This window comes from Rhinopithecus bieti, unplaced genomic scaffold, assembly GCF_001698545.2.
Source record: "Rhinopithecus bieti isolate Rb0 unplaced genomic scaffold, ASM169854v2 scaffold_70802, whole genome shotgun sequence".
In the NCBI taxonomy this organism is placed as follows: domain Eukaryota; kingdom Metazoa; phylum Chordata; class Mammalia; order Primates; family Cercopithecidae; genus Rhinopithecus; species Rhinopithecus bieti.
In genome coordinates, this window is record NW_016827192.1 from 1,088,343 (window position 1) to 1,113,198 (window position 24,856).

The 24,856-nt window shown below is 40.6% G+C and overlaps 1 long non-coding RNA gene across 1 annotated transcript in view; it reads right to left on the bottom strand.

Annotated features, from left to right (window-relative positions):
* Window positions 1-18,808, bottom strand: part of LOC108523220 (uncharacterized) — a 195,412-nt gene extending 176,604 nt beyond the window's left edge. The window contains exon 1 of the long non-coding RNA XR_001883760.1: window positions 18,548-18,808. This is a non-coding gene — a long non-coding RNA (uncharacterized LOC108523220). The remainder of the gene's footprint in view (window positions 1-18,547) is intronic.
* Between the last annotated feature and the right edge of the window lie 6,048 nt (window positions 18,809-24,856).

A 24,856-nucleotide genomic window follows, 5' to 3' on the forward strand; every position in this document is an offset into this window, starting at 1 on the left:
GGCTGACTGTTGTCCAGTCCACACAGCACTCTCATAACTATTTGTTATTCCAAAGAATTCAGACAGATTTTTCTCTTCCTAATGGCAGCAATAATCATACTCCTTTCCTATCTATCTGAAAGGGGGCGCTGCAAAACCTGGAGAGTTTCAAAAGTATCATCTATTATTTTACCTTTGTTAAAATCATATTAAAAGGCACTATTATGCCCACTTTACAGATAACAAAACTGATCTCAAGCAAGTTTAACGACTTGCTCCAGTTGAAATAGATACTAAGTGAAGAGCCTGGGATGCAACTGGATCTCTTTAAGTCTCAGTCCACAGCCTTCCCCCATAATCTTCTTGCCACATTTTCTTGTCCCCAGTCGGTGTTCAGAACATGCTGTCTTCAAAACACACATTCCTGAACACAACACTTTCTTCTTTTTTCCTCGTGCACTCACTGCCTTCAGGAACTCTTTCTAAATTAGGAGGAAAAAGATATCTAAAGCAAAAAACTTAGGGAGAAATTGTAGGGGTATTTTTGTATGCGTGCTTTCCTTAAAATGCAGCTTCCTTGGAGATATTAACTATTTCACAAATGTTATCCAGGCTTGGCATATTTGTGGAGGCCCAATACAGTTTCTCCTCACCAAGGGATGGAATATCAGACAGCATGTCACTAATGGAGAGGGTGTTAGGGATAGAGGACAGACCTCAGAATCTCCTGTCTCTAATTACTAGGCATCACTAGGCACCTTTCCAACTGGGCTATAAAAGCAGTAGCACTCTCAGTTGTCTGATGCATTCTGACACAGTAAAGAATGGACATAAGCAGGACCCTGCTGCACCGTCCTTGGACTGGCCTGGAGGCAGCCACGCTCTTCCTTCTACAGCAATTTCTCACGTCTGCCCATTCATGAGAAACTTTCATGACTATATCACAGTCAGAAGTCAGAGGTTCCCATTACTTGTTCAAGGGAATCTCGAGTCACTTTGTCTCTTCCTAAACTCATCTCCTGTACAACCTTCTGAGCCCCACAATGCACACACGTGTGCTCGCAATACCACCTCCATCACAGCTAAAACGAATCCGATTCTTTCTTCATTTCTGTTGAAAAATTCTATTTCCAAAAGGATTTTAAGCATCCCAGGCCAGGGAGATGCTCTCAGCTCCGCCTTCTTTCCTCTGTCAATTAATAACTTTCTCGCCACCACAACCTGGCCCTCTCTATAATAACGACTAAACTAAAATTGTCATTGATGTGGCACTTTAAAAAAAAATAGTCAAGATTTTAATTATCCATTCTTCCTCATGAACGTCCACAAACTGAAGAAAAACAACATGGCCAGAAAATTTAAATCAAATATCCTAAGACAGTAGCAGATGATCCTGGAAGAATGCAATTTACAGAGGGATGGTTTTCCTCAGGGTTCACCAGCTCCAGAACCACCTTTGCCTTCACTCCTACTCCTGTTTCTCTCCAAACTGCCTTCCTCCCATTTTTCCGCAAGTGAATCCTATTTTTAAAACTAGCCCCATCGTCTTTGCCTCTGAAGATGTGTTTTGAACTTGGACTGGAGGATGGGGTGTCGCCTTCCTCTGCGTTTCTGGAGTTTTGTCTATGTCTCCATTCTATCGTATCTCACGTGGCATTGTAATCAGTTGGTTTTTTTTTTTTTTAACCACCTCCCACAGTAAGTTATGAGATCCTCAGGAAGATAAACTATGCCTTCATTATCATTGTCTTTACTACCTGCTAAATCTGGCATGTAGCAGTCCCTGGTAGGATTTGTTCACTGCATCTTACAGTACCATGGGGTCATCTGAGTACCTACTGATACCTTTGTGTTAGCACTTTAGTGTCTCAGCTAGGACTCTATGTCTTATGCTTATCTTTACCATCAAACTAAGCTTCTTGGGAGGCAGGAGGATGGCATTTCTTTCTGGAACTCTCACAGCACCTACCACAGTGCTTTGCTTATGGTTGGTGTTCAAAGATAAATAATTATCAACAGTAATTATCATTCTCCTATAGAGGTATGTAACTGCCAATAACTGAAGTCCCAGATAGATATTTGCAATATTGTTCCCAGGCAGAATTAGGTCTTTAGTCCAAGAACAGGATGCCAAACCTTTGCAGGTATTCATGCCACTTGACTGCCTCTAATTTTGCAGGTATTCATGCCACTTGACTGCCGTTTTAGTCATAGCCCCTGCTCATCAGACCTCCTTTGGCTGAGCTGAGGTGAGAAACTGCAAGTATAAAAGGCATCCTTTTTCTTCATGAGAGCACAACCACGTAAAAATAAGCACAAAACATTAACATGAAAGATGATGGCAGCAAAAATTAGGAATGTGTGGAAGCCACGTAAAGTGCAATGACTACTAGTATCGGATTCAAATCAACATGGTCAAATTCCAACCACTACCTGAGATCAACAGTCTTGTCATTTCTTGGTTCTTAGGTAACTATGAGCTCAAGATATAGCAAAGCATGGAGCAAAATGAAAGTTAAAATTCACTCATGCTATGGTTAATTTTATTACTAACTGGTAACCACCAAAGTGAATGGTAAGTTTGACAAAACATATATTAACCCCTTCCCTGCTGGTAAACATTAGAATCCTCTAACATTCCCTCATTCCTAAAAAAGTAGGGGACAATTTTCTTGATAAAGAGAAAGACTTGAAGAGAAAATGAATGGTAATTTATATCAGATGGTGACTTTGTGATAAATAATTCAGAAATACTTTTAATTTAAGAATATTCATTACAACATTTTCTATTCACCAAACAGAAAGCCAAATCATGAGTAAACTCTTATTCCCAATTGCTACAAAGAGAATAAAATACCTAAGAATCCAACTTACAAGGGATGTAAAGGACCTCTTCAAGGAGAACAAACCACTGCTCAAGGAAATAAGAGAGGACACAAACAAATGGAAGAACATACCATGCTCATGGATAGGAAGAATCAATATTGTGAAAATGGCCATACTGCCCAAAGTAATTTATAGATTCAATGCCATCCCCATCAAGCTACCAATGACTTTCTTCACAGAATTGAAAAAACTAGTTTAAAGTTCATATGGAACCAAAAAAGAGCCACATTGCCAAGACAATAGTAAGCAAAAACAACAAAGCTGGAGGCATCACGCTATCTGACTTGAAACTATACTACAAGGCTACAGTAACCAAAACAGCATGGTCCTGGTACCAAAACAGATATATAGACCAGTGGAACAGAACAGAGTCTTCAGAAATAACAGCACACATCTACAACCATCTGATCTTTGACAAACCTGACAGAAACAAGAAATGGGGAAAGGATTCCCTATTTAATAAATGGTGCTGGGAAAACTGGCTAGCCATATGCAGAAAGCTGAAACAGGATCCCTTCCTTACACCTTTTAAAAAATTAATTCAAGATGGATTAAAGACTTAAATATTAGACCTAAAACCATAAAACCCCTAGAATAAAACCTAGGCAATACCATTCTGGACATAGGCATGGGCAAGGACTTCATGACTGAAACACCAAAACCAATGGCAGCAAAAGCCAAAAAAGACAAATGGAATCTAATTAAACTAAAGAGCTTCTGTATGGCAAAACAAACTACCATCAGAGTCAACAGGCAACCTACAGAATGGGAGAAAACTTTTGAAATCTACCTGTCTGACAAAGGGCTAATATCCAGAATCTACAAAGAACTCAAACAAATTTACAAGAAAAATAACAAACAACCCCATCAAAAAGTGAGCAAAGGATATGAAGAGACAATTCTCAAAAGAAGACATCTATGCAGCCAACAGACACATGAAAAAATGCTCATCATTACTAGCCATCAGAGAAATGCAAATCAAAACCACAGTGAGATACCATCTCACACCAGTTAGAATGGCAATCATTAAAAGTCAGGAAACAACATATGCTGGAGAGGATGTGAAGAAATAGGATTGCTTCTACACTGTTGGTGGGAGTGTAAATTAGTTCAACCATTGTGGAAGACCGTGTGGCGATTCCCCAAGGATCTAGAACTAGAATTACCATTTGACCCAGCAATCCCATTACTGGGTATGAACCCAAAGGATTATAAATCATGCTACTATCAAGACACATGCACACGTATGTTTATTGCAGCACTATTCACAATAGCAAAGACTTGGAACCCACTCAAATGTCCATCAATGATAGACTGGATTAAGGAAATGTGGCACATATACACCATGGAATATTATGCAGCCATAAAAAAGGATGAGTTCATGTCCTTTGCAGGGACATGGATGAAGCTGGAAACCATCATTCTCAGCAAACTATCACAAGGACAGGAAACCAAACACCACATGTTCTCACTCATCGGTGGGAACTGACAACGGTATCACCTGGACACAGGGCGGGGAACATCACACACCAGGGCCTGTCAGGAAGTGGGGGGGCTGGGGGAGGGATAGCATTAGGAGAAATACCTAATGTAAATGATGAGTTGATGGGTGCAGCAAACCAGCATGGCACATGCATACCGATGTATCAAACCCGCACGTTGTGCACATGTACCCTAGAACTTAAAGTATAACAACAAAAAAAATTGTCTATAGACAACTATACACCTGCACTGCCCAAGACACTAGCCGTTAGTCATACAAAATATGACTATTGAACACTTGAAATGTGCTAGTCCAAATGGAGATGTATGGGAAGTATAAAATACACTTGAAAATGCATAGACTTAGTAAAAACATGTAAAATGTATCATTAACAGTTTTTATATGAATTTTATGACATACTTTAGATATAATGGCTTAAATAAAATATATTATTAAAATTAATTTTACTGTTTATTTTTACTTTTTTGATGTAGTTACCATAAAAATTTAAATTATATATGTGGCCTGCATTTTATTTCTATTCGGTAATACTACTAGATATGACATGGCAGCAGAAACCCAGTAAAACATGGCTTATGCTATGATTCACACTGCTTTCCTCAAAATCTAACTGCAGGTAAGACAGTCTGGGATCAGCTTTAAGGATATGTAGTGAAATTCACCACAGCAGAAACCATAAAATTTGTAGCCAAATTTAAATGGAACTAAGGGGAGGAAGAAACGAGGAGAATACAAAAGAACAGAAAATTCCAAAACCATAACTTTTTGATCCTAGAAATGCACTCCTCTACTGGAGACACATACTGAGACACCACCTCCTCCCACCTCAACTCCTTCATATCCAGCTCCCTGATGAAGACCCATCAAGTCACTCCTCCCGTTAACTGTCCTCAGGAGACACTAAACAGTACAGAGCTTGGTAATGAGAGACAGACACTCCTTCTGCTACTATGGATGGATAGTTACTGAAGGTCACTAATATCTGATGCAAATTTCCAGGTGTTCTTTATGGAAAGGATGGTAGTCTTTGGTCCTTTCAAATGGACAAGTATAATTTATTTCATATGTTTCCATTAGAAGCACAAGAGGGGAAGCCCAGAGGGGGATGATACTTACGAAATAGAAAGTAATTACCTTTCTTTTTCCTCCAACTTCCAAGACAGGGAGGGAAATTCATTGATGAGTATTTATTAGCTAATGATGAAAGGGCACTTCAAAAATGAAAATGGCTCTGAAATGAACTGCATTATCCTGATTGCAGAAAATGGAGACTAAAGAGAAAGGGCGCTCTATAAAATGTCCTCAGCAATTGGCTCTGTCTCTCATGAGCCACTCAGATTCTTTTGTCCCTCCCACGATAATAACTTGTCTTCATGGTCATTGCCAAGAACACATTCTTTGTTTGGTTACATAAGCTTCTAAAAATAGTAATTTATCATGGAAATGCTAAATGATCCTTGAATATAGTGTTTTAATGGACTATTAAGTTATTGCAGTGTCTATTTTCTTTAACGTATTATAATTAAAGATAAAATCTTTTTTGGTGCTTTGCAAACTACAAGTATATCAGTCTCATGCTTTGGATATTTTTTCATCTTGAAAAACATGAAGAAAGGTTTCCTGTGGTCAAAGAAGTTTCACCACAGGCAGGGAGATGAATTTTCTCCTCATTACTGAGGTCCAATAAAAAAAAAGAGGAGGCTAATTCAAAGTGTAATTTATTTTTTCTGTCTGTCTAGCTAGGTTTGATTAATGAATTCAAAGTAAAAGAATCTGAGAAATTAGCTGGCAGAATATTTAAAGGAAACCTAATAATGCGTTCCTTATTTAATGTTTAGTTGAGAACTTTATAACTGAAAGAATCCCAAGAAATAATCTAGTTAATGTCCCTCTAAAACCAGAAGGGTAAGGTACCACTGAAGTTACACAGCAGGGCTGGTTCCCTGTCCTCTGTCCTGGATCACACATTATCACTCACCTTAGTACTCAGTGAGTGAACAAGAGGATAAATGAATGAAAGAAAATAAAAGAATGACTCAAACAGCACCTGAGTACTCTTGGAGGTATATAATACCAAGGTGTTAAGATGGGGCTATGGAAGGTAGGAAAAAAACATAAAGCAATATGGGAGACTTGCTTCACCAAACTCACAAATGACCAAGACGATATAAAGAGCCAGGAAGGCTTCCTATACAGTCAACTTCTTCAGTGGTTTTTGTTTTTTGTTGGTTTTTTTTTTTTTTTTTTGGTAAATTTATGTTTATTTCATTTTGTATTTTTTGAGACAGGGTCTCACTTTGTCACAGGCTGGAGCACACTGGGGCAATCATAGCTCCCTGCAGCCTTGACCTTCTAAGCTCAAGCAGTCCTCCCACCTCAGCCTCCTAAGCAACTAGGACTACAGTTGTGCACCTCCAGGCCTAGCTAATTTCTTCTTTATTTTTTTGTAGAGACAGGGTCTCCCCATGTTGCCCAAGCTGGTCTCAAGATCCTGGGCTCAAGCAATCCTCTCATCTTGGCCTTCCAAAGTGCTGAGATTACAAGTAGGAGCCACTGCGCCTGGCCCAGTGTTTTGTTTTGATAGTGTTTTTTTAATTGAGGTGAAATGCACATCACATAAAATTAGCTATTTTTAAGGAAATAATTTAGTAGGATTTAGTAAATTTACAATATTGTGCAACCACCACCTCTAACTAGTTCCAAAACATTTTTATCATCCCCAAAGAAAACTCCATACCCATTAAGCTCCCCATTTTCCTCTTCCATAACCCCTGGAAACCACTAATCTGCTTTGTTTCTATTGACTCACCTATTCTGGAGATTTCATATAGGTGGAATCACACAATATGGAGTGTTTTGTATCTGGTTCCTTTCACTTAGTCTGATGTTGTCGAGGTTCATTCATGCCGTAGCATGTATCAGTACTTTATTCCTTTTCATGGCTGAATAATATTCCATTGTATGTATATACCACCATTTAGTCAACTCTTTCTTATCCATATGTAACTTATGTGTGGTAACTTTTGCTTTTCAGTACTCACTGAACTCCCTGCCATCAATTAACATACTCTTAAGAGTCTTCACTCAGATGCCAGTCATTGTTCAAAAAAATGGAAAGCTGTTTTAATATTGCGCGAAGTCAACATGAGGACTCTCTTTGTAAAATCTGTTATGTTCTACAGAGTTTTTCTAACAACAACAACCCAAGGAAATGAGTACTATTATATATGATCTTTTTTTTTGGAGATGACAAGACTTTGTTGTAGAGAGCTGAAGTAGCCAGTCAGTGTCACAGCTGGTAAATGGCAAGACTAGGACTGGACCCCTTCCCTTTCCATCCACTGCCCAGGGTCCAAGCTCAAAACGTGTTCCATTTTCAGAGTGAAGAGATCTGAAACTCTGAAACTCTGAGGCACTCACTGCACATTGCCCAGCCCCACTCACTCTACTTTGCTCCAGTAATTGAGGAAATTTCAGGAGCAGTGAGATGGAGTCCTGCAGATGAGGGACTTGAATTAAATACGTTCCCAGACAAACCTCCAAAGAGGGACAGGAGTGGATATGAGGGTTGAGAAAACTCTCAGAGTAAAGCTGCAGAATATTTCAGAAGGAGAGAGACAGAATGCAGCAGGGATGAGGTTTGTTTGATGTTTAGTGGTGGGTCGGTTGGTCCAAGTCATAGCTTGACATAAATTCCAGTGTTAAATAGAGATAATCCAGAAGGTTGACCATTATGACAGCATAGATAATTGAGATGACAATAATTGCACATGCATTTCAAAAACTCAAATGATACAGCATAAGTTCTCCCCATAGGCACAGTGCTTTAGAGTTTATGTAACACTTTCACATCCATTATCTCCTGAGGTCCTCGTAACAATACCATTAGGATACGTATTGTTATACCCATTTTCTTGATGCAGAAGTTGACAAGGACAGTTAAATCCTGTAGCCACACAGCTAATAAGTCATGAATCCAGGACTCAAATGAAAGTTTCTTAAGCCTGTAAGTTTTGAATTCTCTCTGCAACACCACGCCACCTCAGGCCAACTTCAAGGGAAAAACAATTATCCTAAATCAGTTTGCAAAAAGGAAAAGAGCTGAGAAATAAAAATTGCTCCAGGCAGGAGAAACAGCGAAACACAGCATCTCACACTGTTGATGGGGAAGAGAATATGACTTCGTCTTGAGCGTTTCTAATTTTGTAGCTCACACGCATCCCATCGCAACATCGTAAATCTTGAGTTAAAAGTTACCTCTGAGACAGTAGGAATGTAGCCTGCCACCTGTAAAGGAGGAGTTTAAGGTTTTTCCAAAGTTCAGATTTTTTCCAATCAAAATAGCTTCAGTTAACCCAGGGATATGCACAGTTACATTTTATTCCTAAACACTGGGCATTTTATTTTGTCTATAAGGTTACCCCTTCTTCTTTAATTACAAGCACTTACTCAGGAAAGAAGCCTTTCTATGACACTGTCATGTTATTTTTCTAAACGTAGAATGAGGCTGGGTGTGATGGTTCACACCTGTAATCCTGACACTGTGGGAGGCCGAGGCGAGCAGATCACTTGAGGTCAGGAGTTTGAGACCAGTCTGGGCAACATGGTAAGAGCCCCATCTCTACTAAAAATTCAAAAATGTAGCTGGATGTGGTGGCGCACACCTGTAATCCCTGCTACTCAGGAGGCTGAGGCATGAGAATCGTTAGAATCCGGGAGGCAGAGGTTGCGGTGAGCCAAGATCACACCACTGAACTCCTGCCTGGGTGACATACATACATAAATAAAATAAAATAAAATAAAATAAAATAAAATAAAATAAAATAAAAATAGAATGACTCAAATCTGGGGCCTCTTTATTGGGCTGTAGGGCTCTGAGGTGGCAGCTTGGCCATCAGTTAAGAAGAAATGGTCTGCTCTTCCCCAGTTAGAGGGGTCCAGATAGAAGAGGACCCAGTTGTGGAAGGCCCACCAGCTCACCATCACTATCATTTTGTCCTTTTACTAACATCTTGGAAGCTCCGTATACATGCTTTGGAAATGCGAGAGGATCTTACAGTATCTGGGATTTATAGGCATAAATTTCATTAGCCAGCCTCACAACTAATTGCTATTCTAACACTCAGCACGGGGTAAATTATAATTGATGGTAATACATGAGGAGCAATGATTTATTTTAATAAATCTCTCTAAAAAGTAGAATAATATCTGAGTGTTTGCTGGGGTGGAGTGGAGGGCCAGTGTGTGGGAAGGAGGGAGAAAATGGTCACTAGTGAATGTTTTGCCCTTCTTTCTAAAAGCTTATCAGACCTCAGATGGACTGACCTTGGACATAAATCAGATATGTGGAAATTTAGGCGTCTGTGCGTTTGGTTGAGCTCTGATTCATTTCATTATTGTCTAAGTAGTTAGGCAAATTTTGACCTATCGCGTCTCCCACACTCTAGCTTCTGCTGCTCAGCACTGGGTGACCTTGGTGAAACATTACGGCCCTTGCACTACCATGGTGTCTGGCAACGTAACCTGAATCCGGAATCAGGTGCCCTAGACTTGAATCTTGCGTTTGTCATTTATTAGTCATGTGACCTTACCTAGTCAGCAAGCAGGCTAATGAGCCTGCATTTCTTCAACTGTGTACAGAAAATAATACACCTACTTCTCGGCACTGTTAAGGAAATGAAATAAAATAATGTATATCTTAAAAACTTGAAAGCTTTAAAATGTCATTCAAATATGATTTATCTACCCACTAAACAAATGCAAGTCACTATTTAGGTGAAAATAATAAATCTACGTCCTTCCTCATGTGAGTTTATTGCCAGATTTTCTTAGTCATTTTCACAGGACAAAATTAAGTGAACATTCAAGTAAAACCAGACCATGAAAGGGCTAACTTGGTATGTTCTAGGCACAGAGGGTAGGGAGGTTTATGTTCAGGTGGTTCGATTTAATATCTCACATGTCACTCATTGCAAATGCAGTCGCAGAGACTGACCCATGAATGTCCGGTTGTTGAAAATCCCATAATGAAGAAGAGACTATGACTTCACCAGTCTCCTTCTTGCCCCTAGAAGGGCTTCCATCATTTCATTAAAAGAGAAAAAACCCACCACATACTGCTCAATATGGTGACTGGCTCCTGAACAGTCAAGATGTTATTTTCAAACACATTCTTTCCTTGCTTTTCCGTCCCCATGGGGCCCTGCTCTAATTCCTGGCCTTCTGAAACCCCGTGGCTGCAGCTTCCATCTTACTGAGCAGATTTTCAAACAAAGTCCCCTTGCTATGTGCACGGAACTGCCCTCCAGAGCTGCAGGCATGCCGGTCGGGGGGCTCAGTGCTGAATTTATTTCCCACATCTTGGACACGTCGTCGCTCTCTCTCCTCCCTCCTTCCAGTCCCCTCTCCCCACCTCCCCTTCATTCCTAAATCCTGCAGCCATGACAGAAATAAATTAGCTAGAGGTACAGGTCACACCTTGGAGAGCAGTAAACGTTCTGTGGGAAATCAATAGAGAAGATGGGATTCTCAAACAGCTGAAGCAGAAGGAATGATGCATTGATGGCTATACATAAACCAAACAAAGGAGTCTGAGCACAGCCTTCCGGGTAGGGGCCCGTGCTCTGGGCTTCATTTATTCTAACACCTGAACCCGAGACGGCACTGCAGAAAAAGACACTCTGCAGATACCTGGGATTTTTCCTCAGGAAGGCTCCGTGTTGCTGGGCCAGTGTTGGTGAAAATGAAAAATTATGTTCAGATCGTGGATGTTAAAGCTGGAGCCCCCAGGAAACCCCTGGAGAACACTAAGCTGAGTGTGTGAGACATGTATCTGGATGAAGACCTCCTCAGCCATGGCTGCTGACAGCAAAAGCCAGAGAGGGATTGGCTGGATAGTTAACTGAAGAAGTGTAATTCCTGAAGTCATTTAGGGTGATGTGTTGGAAACACCTAGGCTTTAGGCTCTGACAGACCTGGGTTCCAGTCCTGGCTTCACCACTAGGTAGCAAAAATGGGCAAGTTGCATTTATAAAGTGGCAATAGGAGGTCTACCTTAGAGGCAATCATGCGGATTAAATGAATAATACACATAAACACCTAGTACAAAATAGGCACTCAATAAATGCTAGTTGCTTTCCCTTCCATTCCTCTGCCTGATTATAAGTGGCTTCGTCATGTCTCTGGAGTTCTACAACTTCTCCCACACAGAGCCTTCACAAAGGCAGGCCCTCGTAAAATTTTTCTCTGATGGCAAAAGCAATGTCTAGCAAAAACAGGTGTTCAGCAGGACTTTCGGTGCCCTACAGTCTCGATCAGCTGCCAAATGCCACTCCAAAAAGCCACCTAAGTTAAAGCAGCGTGCCTGCTATGCAAATGCAGGGATGAAATACAATCCTGCCCTGAGCACTTCCTATCTAGAAATCCTGAAATTTCCATTGCTGTATACCAAGAACCTGTTTTTTCCTGTCTTCTCTTGCTCTTGTTTTTTTTCTAAAAACTGCATTTTTCTTATCTTTTCCTCCTCAGTTTGAGCCTGATTTCTTTCTCAAACACACCTGAATTTTGGTAATAAAACAAATACTTACAGTGAGAAGCCATTATAAATTATCTAGAAAATAAACATTTAAATAATCTCAATCCTAAAATGTTTAATTGTGGTAAATGTAGATAGCATAAAGTTTGCCAGCTTAACCATTTTTAAGTGTATGCTCAGTGACAGTAGGTACATTCATATTGTTGTGTTACCATCACCATTATCCATCTCCAGAACGTGTTCACCTTCCTCACCCACAACACTGTACCTGCTAATCATAATTCTCCATTTATCCCTTTTCACAGCCCCTGGAGCCCACCATTCTACTTCCTGTTGCTATAATTTTACTATTCTAGGAACCTCCTATAAGTGGAATCAAACGATATTTGTCTTTTTAGGCCTGTCTTATTTAACTTACCGTAATGAGCTCAAGTTTCATCCATGTGGTAGCACGTGTCAGGATTCCTTCCTTTTTAACACTGAATAATTTTCCATTGAATGGATATACCACATTTTGTTTATCCATACCTCCTTTGATGGGCACTTGGGTTGTCTCCACCTCGTGGCTATTGTGAACAATGCTGTTATGAATATGGGTGTGCAACTATCCCTTCAAGACCCCATTTTCAATTCCTTGGGGATATACCCAGGAGTGGAAGTGCTGGGTTAAATGGTAATTTTATTTGTTAATTTTTGAGGAGCCATCATACTGTTCTCTATAGCAGCTGCACCATTTTATATTCCCACCAACAGTGCATAAAGGTTCTGACTTCTCCACATCCTTGTCACCACTTGTTATTTTCTGTTTTTTTTTTAAAGTAACCGTTGTAACATCTTTCCATGGTTTGTATCTTCTCTGGGAAAATGGGGGCCGTATATGAGTGACAACCATTTGTTTGGCAGCCTGACTTGTTCATTTCTCCTTGCATACAGGAAATTCTTAAGGTCAACCAGATTCTGCTCTGGCTACAGTTTCTGTCTAATGTCTCTGTTTTTTCCAAGTCTTCTATCTTTCATTAATTCAGGAAATGTAAATTTAAGTTGAACAATTCAAGAGTTTTCAGTACTCTGATACAAAGCAGTTTGCCTAGCCCAGTTACTCGTGCTACCCTCAATCTCAGTAAATGAAGGAGAAAGCCTTTTGTTTTGTTTTGTTTTGTTTTGTTTTGTTTTGTTTTAGATGGAGTCTCAGTCTGTCATCCAGGCTGGAGTGCAGTGGTGCAATCTCAGCTCACTATAAACTCTGCCTCCCGCTTCTCCTGCCTCAGCCGCCCAAGTAGCTGGGATTACAGGCGCACACCATCACACCTGGCTAATTTTTGTATTTTTAGTAGAGAAGGATTTTGCCATGTTGGCCAAGCTGGTCTCGAACTCCTGACCTCAAGTGATCCGCTTGCCTTTGCCTCCCAAGGTTCTGGGAGTACAGGCATGAGGCACTGTGCCTGAACAGGAAAGCCTTTTCAGAACAGAAAAAGTGAAAGTAATAGAACCTACTAGAAAACACTGAGATAGCTTGGAGATTAAAAGTAACAGCTCTCATACAGCAAGCCAAGTTTTTTAAAATTAAAAATCGTTTAATTTTTTTACTTAATTTTTTTTTTTGAGACGGAGTCACTTAACATGAGGTCTACCCTCTTAACAAATTTTTTGTGTACAATACAGTATTGTTGACTATAGGTAGAATAGCAGATCTGAGCATCTCACCTGAGAAAATTCCCATTGACAATTTCAGATGTGGAAACTGAGGCACAGTGAAGTGAAATCATTTGCCCAAAGTTAACAAATTTTCCAGGGTCAGGACCCAAAACTCAGTCATATCACTGCAAATCCCATGTTTTTTTCACCATACAATACTACCTAATGATTACTAAGCTCTTTACTTCTGAAACTGCGAAACTTTTAAGGACCTATTCGTGAAAAAACAAACAAAAAAGAAATGTGGTTTGAGCTTGCTGTTGAAGAGGAACGATTCCCTAAAGGCGGGCAGTGCATAGACTTCACCAAGCACTAACTTCGTGGGACGTGACTTGCTCGACTCTGGACAACACATGTTAATAGACCCAAAATGAGGCAAGACATAGGCATCGCCCATGAAAGGTACGTAGTCTATAGGACAACAGCAGTCCTTTCTGCCTAGCATGTTTCTTGAAGGCCTTGTGTGACACATGACATCCTATGCTCAGCTGGTGAATCATGTGACTCCTCTTTGCCTGGGGGCCATATATTCTTCCCCTATGGGGATAGGTTTCCTTCTCTTTAAACTTCTCAGGGGTATTGTGAACTTTAAATACAGTACTGATAAAGCATGAAACCTAGCACCCAGTGTGTAATAGACCAATAAACCAAAACCCATTGCCATCTCCCTGCCGTATCCCCAGAGTAGCTTTTCATTCCCAGTAGGGACAAGTGGGTAAAGGCCATGAAGAGGCATCTGAAAGGGAACTCTGAACTGAGTGGTAAAGAATTTAAGAATTTTAGGCCAAGCGAGGTGACTCACACCTGTAATCCCAGCACTTTTGGAGGCTGAGGCAAACGGATCACCTGAGGTCAGGAGTTTGAGACCAGCCTGGCCAACATGGCGAAACCCTGCCTCTACCAAAATTACAAAAATTAGCCAGATATGGTGGCGCATGCCTGTGGTCCCAGCTGCTTGGGAGGCTGAGGCAGGAGACTCACTCAAACCCAGGAGGCAGAGGTCGCAGTGAGCCAAGATCACACTACTGCATTCCAGCCTGGGTGACAGAGCAAGACATCTTCTCAAAAAAAAAAATTAAGAATAGACACTTAGAATATTTAACCATCAGCTGCTGTCCTTGAAGTCTGCCTCACACTTCTGCACCAACAGACTTGTTTTACTGGTCTGCATGTGAGTGCTCCATGCACTTCTGTGTACCATTTATTCATTTAGACTGCATGTGCTCTGAGGGAGTGGCCCCTCCTTCCGTCTGGTCTTGCAGCCCTGTGACTGTGCACTTACAGTTCCCGGTTCTCTACAGAGAGCAGTCCGTTAAGGATCACTGATTTGGTCAGAAGCAGGTCCTTGAGATTTATCTCTCTAAAGGGATTTCTCTAACGTAATGCTATGGTGTAAGCCAGGCACGTCGGGGCCCAGACACTTAGTGCACCTCAAGAGCCCAGTCAGCATTGGTCAGAAGGCCCCCAACAAAACCCGAAATCTTGACAGTCCTAAAGCCTGTCTGCACATGTGCCTTTACTTCTTTTTTGACTCCCACTGAACCTACGAGCCTGTAATTGACTTCTTTCCCTTCAGAGAGATTCCTCACTTCCAAGAAGCCTGCTTAGCCGCATTGGAAAGTCACCGAAGATAACTAGATTTGACTCAACAAATGTGCGCTTATCTTGGACACATCTGCCTGGATAGCCTCCCTCTGGTCTCTCCGTGGACTAAGAGCAAGAAGAATAAGCATTCTGCCTCAGTTAACTCTCTGTGCCATTTAGCACATTTTTGTATTTTCAATAAATATGCCTTAAGCACTACTCATCTTGTGGTGTTAATTTACCAACACAAGTGCCCTGAGGATCTGTGGGTTGAGCTAAGAGCTGACTGGGATTCACAGTAAGAGTAGTTCATGCTTACTTTGGGTGACACAACACAAGCAACAAATAAGAGCATATGCCAATCAAAACATTTTAGGGTTTAGTCTGCTGTGTGAGGCACCGTGTTAAGTAATTTACATGCATCGTCTCATATAATCCTCATAGCAACCCCTTGGTATCCCCATTCTACACATGATGAAAAAGAGACGCAGAGAAATTTAGCAAAATACCACGGAACACACACTTTGGGATTCTACGGATAGGATTTAAATTCAAGTCCACTCCTTAGTGTGACAGTGGGTGCAGTAACATACCTTCTCCAGTCAGAGTTTTCTCCTTCATAGTGGGACAATATCCAAAGCCCCTGGCGCTGCCACACTTTGCACCTTCATGAATCATGGAACTCCTCTTTTATATCCTCTCTACCTCAGTAACCCAGGGGTTCAGGATGGTCTAGAATTTCAAATCCCGAGTTGGGCAATCTGAATTCCCACGTAGCCTCTATCCTGACCTTAGGCAGCAAGTCATTCAATCTTTCAGTTTCATCGTTTGTCAACAGAAAATGGCAACCCTGGCCCAATCTATTTTAATAGGTAGTGTTGAAGATAAGATCAAAGGAAATATGTCAAAGTCTCCTGAAAAGCTTCAAATACTTCTCAAATTATTACTGTAATGGATTTAGTTTGAGAACTTACCGCACAGAACATCTTTGTCCAAAACCTTAAAATGAATGGGGAAACTGAGTTCAAGATGCAAAAATGGAACCCAGATTATTTCTGTTCTTGTGTAAGTAGAGGCTTGGACTGGAGCTCCAGGTATCTGTGTGCTTGCTCCTGCCTAGGTACTGCTTTGGGCAAATCACCGCACTTCACGACAAAACATGGATGTGATACCTGCCTTCTCCGGAATACTATGGGTAGAGTGTGGGTAGGAGACAAAAACATTCAGAAAGCTTGAGACGAGAAAAACTCTAGAAAGTCAATTATATGCATTTTTTTAATGTGGTGTCAGATTTTTTTCTCCCACTCATTTTCCCTTGTCTCAATCTAAATTTTATCCAGATGTGAACATGAAGAGGCCTGTCTTTGTTCATTCTCTGCTTCGTTGCGTGCCCTTTGGTTTTCTTTTGTGCCTCAAAAGGTTTTGGTGCTATGCTTCAAGACACAGGTCATGAAGGGGAAACAGCTGGGGTGTTGTGGGGAGAGTGCAGTATTAGGAACGAGGACTCAGGGTAAAGAATTACAGCATGCCTCAGAACGTGCACCTCCTCTTTGCCAACGCAGAGACAAGGTGATGAAAAGATCCCTGGCTCCAGACAAATGCCCTCAGCCTTGCAAAGCCTTCCAAGAGGCAGCGTCCCAGAGCCCAGACTGCAAGTGACTTGCGCATGCACACACGCGCACACACACGTTCACACACACACTCCCATGGAAAACTGTGCTCTCGCATCCCAGAAAAGGTTTGTTGTTTCAATTAAACCTCATCAATGCCACATGTCAGAGAAGAAAGAAAAAACGAAACAAGACTAAATTACTTCAGCTATCTCCTTAGGGATTGATCTGTATCGAATAAACCACCGTCTACACATGGGGAGAAGCTTTTACTTATGAAAAACAGAGGCAGGTGCAGAAGAGCAGCATTTGGTACTAAATCAAAGCTCTGGGAGCAGAAGGAAGTGGATTTAGATGCATCCACTTAGCTCCTCCTGATATCTAACTCTCAGGGTGGGGAACAGATCACAGCCTTGGCTGAGTCTGGCCTCTGCTTCCTGGTCCCCCCTGAGGTCCCACCCCACTCTGCTCACTGCTTCAGCTGCCCGGTAAGAACAGATGGACAGAAGTTAAAAGAGCAAGGTCAGCTCATCGGCTAAGTCCCATTTCACACCCTGCCCCACCTCCATCATCCCTTTCTGGGATATAAAGATGAAGAAAGCAGGGCAGGGGTGCTGCTGCATTTGATTCTGGCTGAAACTATGGTCGTTTCATTTACATCCCCTGAATAGCTGGCGAGTCTGATTTACACATTGATAATATGTGATGCTTTGTATTCCAGCAAATATTTAATCCCTGACTGATCAATAATCCTCGCCTGGCTGTTCTTTTTTGAAAAGAAATAAATCCCCTTTTACTCTTAAAATTCTTGAATAAAATTAAACTGCTTTAGCCTAGGATGCACTGCTCCTATATGAAGCCATGTGGTTTCATAACCTCAGTCTTCAGATGTTTTAAAAGGGGCCGCCTTTGCTTACTTGATATTTTCTGAGATCCTAACATCTCTCTGATGAGTCCTCTGTGTTATCAGTTGATATTATAAGACAACCCTTTAAGGTCTGGTATACTTTTTTAAAATTAAAAAGAAAAATTATTAACCTAAACTGAATCAGTGCATACATAGCATGCAGTATTTTTTTGCATTCTTTTGCTTATATTCACCATGGCGGTCTTGATTTAAATTCTTCATTACAAACCTTTCTATAAACCATTTCCCTCCAAGACTATATTTTTAAGAAAACTCTATTGCTACACAGATTCTTAAAAAGCTGTACTCCTGTCTTAGAGTTAAAGTTGAATATTTTGAAAAATGCACATTAAACATGGAAAGAGATGGCTTTCCTCTCTATAAGGGGCTCCCAAGGCAGCCTCAAAGCTCACCAAAAGTTCCAAAACAACATCCACAACAAAACAAACTCTCTTTCATCTCTGGCAGCAACAAAAGCAATAACTTTCACCAAACCTACCCAAGCCAAGAATTAATATAACACAGAACATATCCACGTTCAGACCATTACGGCTACATCAGCTCACCACAATATTTGTTTAAAAAACACATAATTTGTGGTAGAGAGAAAGAACTTTTCATACAAAAAGAGGTTCTTTCAAATGCAAATTAACCAAAAGACATATTTTCCCTGTGTTTGGGAAATCACTCCAACACATGAAAAACATCGTTTTTGTGTGGAAAAAAAAAATCAGTGTACACCCACCAGTTGAAAAGGCAATTACATTAGCTGTAGATTACCTTAACAGTTAAGAAAAGTTAACTCCTAGCTCCGTAAGTCTTTAAGAACTTTATTAGCATTTACTGACCTAAGTAGTCTTCAGTTCCCAGGTAGCAAAGTTTCTTTTCTTCTCCACTGAAATGCTCATATGGACACTGAAGGGCACTGTATTACTGAACTGATGAGAAAAGAATATTGTTTCCATTCTTCTGGAGGAAAAAAATATAAAGAAAGAAGGAAGGAAGGGAAGAAAGAAGAATAAGAAAGAAGGAAAGAGAGAAAAGGAAAGGAAGAAAAGAAAGAAAAAGAAAGGAAAGAAAGAAAGGAAAGAAAAAGAGAAAGAAAGAAAGAAAAGAAAAGAAAAAAGAAAAGAAAAGAAAAGAAAAGAAAGAAAGAAAGAAAGAAAGAGAGAGAGAGAGAGAAAGAAAGAAAGAAAGAGAGAGAGAGAGAGAGAGAGAGAGGAAGGAAGGAAGGAAGGAAGGGAAAAAAGAAAAGGCAAAATGCAGTCTACTCGAGTATTCTTCCTGGTGGGGAAAAAAAAGTAAATCCACTATTCTGGAACGAGTTCAAACATAGCTTGACAGGCTCCAGGAGAATTTATACTGAGCATGCTTAGCCCCGCACTGCTTGCATGAGACACTCTTAATGAATATTACTTCCTTCCCACTGGCTATTCCTGCTGGAAGTCCACACCCACCCCTCTTTCAGAAGTCAGGAATTTAGCTTCAGCCAAAGTCCAGAAAACATGCTTATGCGGAGACAAGGCCTCACCGATCCATAAACTTTCAGGTTGTGACCTGCAGGTCAGTTTGACAAATAGAACATAGGGGTGAATTTTTTTTCTGCCCTTGGTTATGTTCCCAGCTTTATGCCTGTCCTAAACTGCAGTTCCTCTGGAGAAAAGAAAAACAGAGAGCTCTCTTTCTAAAGAACATGACATCCTAAACACCACAGTAAAGACCTTTCCTGATCAAGCTTTCAAACCGAAATCAGAATAAGGGTTATCTACATATTAAAACACAACATTCGATGATTTTTAGCTTCTGGATAAAATAAAAGTCCTACCCCAAATGTATGCTTTTTGATAACTTACATAACACCTCTCTCAAAAACGCTGCATGCCAAAGCACACTCTGAAAATATATTCAAAATCCAGCTTTAACCTCCTATGCTGTCTAAACATTGGACTTGTATACATTCAGGTCACACTAAAACTGACTTTCTTTTCAAACAATGCTTTATCTTTCCCTAAATCCCTCTGTCATGTTTAATGACAGGAGACCTGACATTCTGGAAATTTAAAAATAGATTACTTTTCTGACAGTCTGAGAAGGCAAGATTCTTGGTCTGCCAAAAAATCGGGGAAGCGGGGGAAAGGGGAGAATTAGCAGGTAAGGGCCTGATATAGACAGCATAGTAAAGGAAGGACATTTTATATTTTAAAATTAAAAACAAAGTATCTTTTTTGTTGTCCATTTGACATTTCTAGGGTGCCATTTATATGTATCAAATTACAAATTATAAATATTATTAAATACTCATTTGAACTGTAATGCTTATTTCCCTAGACACACACACACACACGTACACACACCCCAATTTGTGGCTTGAAAAAAATGATGTCACAAAACATCAAAAGGCAATAGAAATTTTCTAAGTCTCCAAGAAATACGGCATGCCCAGTTTCTAATACAAAGCCTGCCTGGCTAGCATTGATTCTTTGGATTAATAAAGGATGCATCCATGAGCCTGATATGTAAATCCGTCGCCTCTCCATGCCTGTAACACTTTACGCAGCCCACTGCTGAGCTGCTAAGATATGTTTTCCCCATGGAAGGTCTTTGTAGCATAAAATACGTCTTTGCCCACTATTCAATAAATAAAATCTCTGCAGACGTATTTTCCTTCTGGTAACTATGAGTTTTTTCGAGACTTTAGGCATGGTGATTGTTTTGTTTGTTTTTATGCTTTGCCTAAGGGAAGAATAAAATGTAGCCCCCTGCCCCAAGTGTGTTTACTTATATTACAAGAGCAAACTAAGTTTTCAGCAGTTAGACGAAGCCCAAGAGAAATCAGGCTTTGAACCCTCATGACCACACATAAGGTAAGTGTAAAATAGGAAGGACATTTATTCATTTGACTCAAAGAGACTGCCTAGAGACAAGGTCCCCCAACATAGAGAACAGGGACCCTTCCCTGTAGACAGCTTACCTCCCTGCCATTGGAGTGCGCTGTTTCTCAGGCAGGTCTCATGGCACAGAGGACAGGGACCCTTCCCTGTAGACAGCCTGCCTCCCTGCTACCGGGGTGCAGTTTCTTTTGTCTCCTTCCATGAGGATGACTCTCTCCCCTGGAGCTAAGGGGAGACACAGAAGCCTGTGTAGGAAACACAGGAGCTTGAGTAGAACCATGTTGTTTCCAGCTTGAATGTTAAAACCACTCTGCAAAGCTGAGATAGTCTTTACAGTGCCATCACATTCATTAATTCAATTAGCAAATATTCATTGAATCCCTACACTGACACTCATTTGGGTGCTGGAAATTGTGACATGACTAAGACAATGTTCCTGCACTCAGGGAGTTTGCATTCTGGCAATTAGATGTTTAATGGAAAACATTTTAAAAATTCAAGATGTAGACCGGGTGCGGTGGCTCACGCCTGTAATCCCAGCACTTTGGGAGGCCGAGGCAGGTGGATCACCTGAGGTCGGGAGTTTGCGACCCGCCTGACCAACATAAAGAAACACCATCTCTACTAAAAATACAAAACTAGGTGGTGCATGCCTGTAATCCCAGCTACTCGGGAGGCTGAGACAGAAGAATCACTTGAACTCGTGAGACAGAGGTTGCAGTGAGCTGAGATTATGCCATTGCACTCCAGCCTGGGCAGCAAGAGCAAAACTGTGTTCCAAAAAAAAAAAAAAAAAATTCAAGATGTAAATAAGAAAATCGTGTATACATTTACAAATTGTGATAAGTTTAAGAAAGAACTAAAAGGGAAATGATGAGAAAGAAACAAGCCATGTGTGTTGGGGGCTGAGGCACAGAGCATCAGGAAAATGGAATAAATATTTCAGAAAATCATTAGTAACCAATCCAATATAAGTTAAAATGAAAAAAATATGTGGCGTGGCTGGATTAAAGCCTTGAATGCAACACTAATGCATTTGGATTTCATATGGTGTATAATGGGAAGCCATTGAGGGCTTCTGAGAAGAATTATTATTACTGTTTTGACGATGACTATTTTTTATAGCAGTTTGTAGGAACACTGGGGATGAGCATGAAAAGACAAAGCTTTTGGAAGAGCCAAGATTGGCAGAGGTGGGGAGAACACCTAATCTAGGACAATGCAAACAGTGATGGAGGGGAGAAGACAGCAATGAGAGGTATTACTATTATTTTTCAATTTATTTATTTATTTATTGAGACGGAGTCTCACTCTGTCGCCCAGGCTGGAGTGCAATGGTGCCATCTCAGCTCACTGCAACCTCTGCCTCCCAGGTTCAAGCAATTCTCCTGCCTCAGCCTCTGAGTAGCTGGGATTACAGATGCCCACTACCACGCTCAGCTAATTTTTGTCTTTTTTTGTGAAGACAGGGTCCCACCATGTTGGCCAGGCTGGTCTTAAACTCCTAACCTCCGGTGACGCAATGGCCTCGGCCTTCCAAAGTGCTGGGATTACAGGCGTGAGTCACCACGCCAGGCCGAGAGGTATTATTGAGGCAGAAAGACAACTTTTGACAACTAACTGGATATGCAGATGAGGATGAGAAGGCATTTAAGGGGAATGCTAAGATTTTTGGTCTCAGTAGCTCTCAGTAGATCAGGGGCTCAGACATCTCTTCACTTACTTCATGCCTGAACCCATGCAGCTGAAGACAGCTGGACAAAAATTTACAAGCACGTCAACTGTTCTCACATTACACTCTTGCTCACTAAACCTCGCATGGGTTCTTAAGCAGATGGTGAGAATGGGGAATGATGGTGTCTTAAGCAGAAATGGAGAATCTAGGGAAAGCAATGTCTGGCACAAGGTGAGCTCAAATATTTACTGGATGTATGGTATATGGAGTTTGAGGGCTAGGGGGATTTTCATCCTACACTATTATTTTAGTTGGGAATTTTATTTAGCTGTTAATAGGGACCTGATAATAGTCAAATACCTAAGGGTATATTTTCTCTCACTTAAAAAAAAAAAAAATCAGAGATTGAAAGTTCGAAATGTGACTACCAGGGACCCAAATCCTTCTATCCTTTTGGTTCTCGTTCTTAATGCAAGGTGTCCATCTTCAGTTTTGCCTTATGGTCCATTGTGGACTAGGCCTAATTTTGAGTAAATGGACAAATGTAGAAGTCAAGTCTAGAAAATGGTTGGGTAGCCAGGAGACCAGGGGCTCAGACACCTCTTATATAAGAATCTGGGTCATACCACCAGGTCAGCTACCTAGGCAAGCAGAGGTGCTAGCCAAGAAAGAGGAGAATCTAGAATGGTTAATACATTGAGGTAGTACAAATGAGGAGTATCAGTGGCACTCTCTAGAGCAGTCACAGAGGCAGGATTAGTCCCACTAACCTTCCTCATGTAAGACTTTCTAGGTAAGGAAACTTATCAGAATGCAGGAGGAGGTCTTCTTAGAAGGGGTAAGCTTAGTATACAAGCAAGCAGTGCAAATGGCGAACTGTAGCAGATTCTGTGGCATGCCATCTATTACCTTCCCTTCGGGACTAAGAAACTTACTACTGCACCTACTAGTAGTGTTAATTTCTGTCATCTCACAGCCAAGTCCCTCTTGAGCTTCTTGGGAGCCTCTATGCCCACAGGAATCCCACGTCTAAATGCCTACAAAGGGGCAAAAATGCCAAGCTTCCTTGCTCCAATTTTGGACAAATCAGAGGGTTGTTCCAGCTCCACAGCTCCCCGTAGGATTGCCTGAGACCTGTTACAACTGCACTTCTGTTTAACCCCTCCTCTGCTCATTCCTCCTGCCCTCCGTCCCTTATAGATGTTGCTTCTGAAAACACTCCTCGGTAAACTCCTGCATACAAATCTCGATCTCACAGTATGTTGTCTGGAAACCCAATATAATCCAGCAAAATAAAAATAAATTCAACCCTTCACTTACTCCATGCCTGAACTCATGCAGCTGAAGATAGCTGGAGAAAAATACACAAGCATGTCAACTGTTCTCACATTATACTCATGCTCACTAAACTTCACAAGGGTTCACCCCAGAAATCATCCTTTTCTTCCCTAATCCATTTTTACTTTCACTCTCCAGAACAAATATTTCAAATTTTCTCCTCTAATTTCCAACACTCGTTCCTCACCCCCATTCTCAGTAGTCAATCTTGCTTTCTACTATGATGAGAAAAATGAAGCAATTAAAAGAGAATTTTCAAAAACCTCAACGTGAAATCTACACACCTGCCAGAATCAGAGTGAATACACTTCACCTCCCCTTCTATTACTATGGATGAGCTATCCATCCTCCCGCAGAGCAAATCCCTCCACCTATGCACTATATCTCCATTTTCTCTTTCCTACTTGAAAATATTGCTCCACGAAGTCTTCTCTCTTTCTTGTTTTATCAAACTTTCCTTTTTTATTATATCGATTGCAACATCATAAAATACACTGGTATTTCTCTCATCTTAAAAACAATAACCTTTCTTTAATCCAGATTTCCTCTTCTACTAGTGATTTATTATTATCCCTTTCTTATAGCACTCCTGAAAGCATTCTGTACTAGATCTTTCTAATATCTGTCTTCACATTCTTTCTTCTTTTAAAAAATGTTTTCATGAGATATAATTTTCATACCATAAAATTATATAAAATTCAAACTTTTAACATGCACAGAGTTGTATAAGCATTAGCACAATCTAAGATTGGAATATTTTTATTACCCCCAAAAAACCTGCCAATTAGCAGTAATTTCCTATTTATCTCTATCCTCTATCCCCCAGGCCCAGGAAATCAGAAATACACTTTCTATTTCTACAGATTTTTCCTATTCTGGTCTTTTCATATAAATGAAAAGCATACAATATGTGGTCATTTATGACTGGCTTCTTTCACTTAGCATCGTGTTTTCAAGGCTCACCAATGTACCATGTATCAGTTTTCATTCATTTAAATTCCCAAATAATATTCCATTATAAGAATATACCACATTTTATTTATCTATACATGAGTTGATGGGCATTTAAGCTGTCTTCCCTTGTTAGCTCTTATCAATAATGCTGCCCTGAGCATTCATGTACAAGTTTTTGTGTGGATGCAAGTTTTTATTTCTCTTGAGTATATACTAGGAATGAAATTTTTGGGTCATAAGGTAATTCTGTGTTTAACTTTTTAAGGAACTGTCAGACTATTTTCTAAGTTGTTGAACCA